Raw genomic sequence first — 2,355 nt, 5'->3', positions numbered from 1 at the left:
GGAGGGCTTAGGTGACAAGGACTGGGACCCAATGCTGGGGATCTCCCTGGTCTTTTTCCCCTCCATCCCATCTGTTTCTCTTCCCAACAATGGGAGACGTTATATCCTTGTATAACCTTGTCCCTTCATCAAATAACTCCACCAACTCAAACTCTTCCGGTTCCCCGACCCCAGGCTCTCCTTTGACCATGACTGAACACTGCAACTACTACCCCCTCCTCAATGTCTGCTAGTACATTATCCACCCAAGTCAACAGTCAATCTCCGGGAAACATTCCTACTCTCCCAACATTCTCACCTTCATCACCTCTATTCCAAAAACCTTCTTCATTAATCACCCCATCCTCCCTTATGACTATTTTTCAGCCCTATTGTCCACCTCTCCATAATACTACCTCCCTCAACACTATCCCCTCTTCCAAATATCTCAAATATTCTATTTAGCCCAGCCATATAGGACCGATTTTTCGTGACCCCCCCCCCCCCCCAACACATCCTTAATGCACTGTAACCGTTATCACTCGTAGATTGATTAAGTTATAGTTCTCATACATAGGAATATTTGCGGTTTCCGTTCTCACAGACCTGACCTTCGTCATATCCTTTCTTTTTATAACCCATCCATTATCTGCCTTCATGAGACTTTTCTTACACATCCTCCAATACCAATTTCCAATTACCATTTTCCTCACATTCCCTCGTAATTGCTTAACTGCCGCCACACTCTTTGGGGTGATTCTGTCATTACCACCCGTGGCCGATACCTAGAACGCTTCATCTCCACAACTGACCTTATTATCGCTACAAACAGGGCACCCTTAATCAACTATCAGCCTTTATCTCCTTTAAAAGAGCATCCACTTGTCTTCGTCGTACAATCCGGAACAGTAAAATAAATAGCTGGCAAAATTATGTTTCCTCAATTACATCTGCATCTGTTTCAGCTGCTTGGCATCGAATCCATAAACTATCAGGCAAACATCCCCCCATCCAGCCCCCATCCTCCATATTCGAGTTGCTAATGAACTAGGTGATTATTTTAGCCAGGTCAGCAGTGGCTGTCTCTACTTTTTCCACTCTACTCTTCCATTAAGACTATCAGAGAATGCACCCCTATCCTCTGCTAAGTCTTATAACGCTCCTTTTTCTTCCTCCAAACTCAGTGCTGCCATACAGTCATGCTGCAACACTCATCAAGGCTGTGACGGCATTCACTACCATATGCTCCGACACCTTCCATCTTCCACTCTATCCTTCCTGTTAACTATTTTCAACCAAATATGGACGTCAGGAAATTTTCCTTCTCATTGGCAAGCTCTTATCCTCCCCTTCTTCAACCCAATAAATTGGGTACCCTCCCTGAAGATTACTGGCATTTTGCTCTGACTAGCTGTTTGTGCAAACTACTGGAGCGAATGGTTAACTTCCGCTTAATGTGGTATTTTGAATCTCACAGTCTTTTCTCTCCTTCCCAGTGTGGTTTCCGCCGTGCGCGAAGTACACCTGAACCCTTTGCTCATTTCGAGACATATATATCATCTGCATTTACACGCCATAAATATTCTCCAACAATTGTCTCCTAGAAATCATGGGTGTCTTTATGAAGTCTTTCCTCTCCAAACGCACTTTCAAGGTCAAAATTGCCTCTTCCACATCATCATCCTTTCCTCAGTTCGATGACGTCTCACAAGGCAGTGTGCTTAGCAGCACTTTATTCCTTCTTACCGTTAATGATATTGTTAATGATATTTACCACCAAGAGCCTAATTTTCACTATATGTTAATGATTTATCCATCTTCGCCTCTGGCACATTCATACCATTTATATGCCAATTCCTTCAGTCTGCAATATCATTAGTATCTTCCCCGGCCCCTAACTATGGCTTTCGCTCTTCTAGCTCCAAATCTTTCTCCATCCATTTCTCTTCCGCACGTGTAGGTCCCCAACCTCCACTCTTCTTATATGGCACTCTAACCAATACCATTCCTCTGACAAATGACTCCTGGCGAGACCATATCTTTTACATTATAGAGAAAGCTTGCCGCTTACAAACTCTTTCCCATATATCCTGGGGCTAGCTTGCAAAACTCCCTCTTCATGTTACCTTAATCCTCTCCACACACGATTAGGGATGCTTCATCTACTCCTCCGCCTCAACCTCCCTCCTTGCTCATCTTGATACAATCCACCACTTCGGTCTTCGCTTAGCCCTAGGCGCCTTCTGCTCCTATCCAATTGAGAGCCTGTGCACTGAGTCAGGCATGCCATCTCTCTCTCGACGTCGTACCCGTCTCTCTCTCCGATGCTATGCTAGATTCCATCAACTTTCCCTCACCAAACTAACTATCCCACGT

Source organism: Penaeus chinensis, chromosome 30, assembly GCF_019202785.1.
Source record: "Penaeus chinensis breed Huanghai No. 1 chromosome 30, ASM1920278v2, whole genome shotgun sequence".
Taxonomy (NCBI): domain Eukaryota; kingdom Metazoa; phylum Arthropoda; class Malacostraca; order Decapoda; family Penaeidae; genus Penaeus; species Penaeus chinensis.
This window is presented reverse-complemented; position numbering follows the sequence as displayed.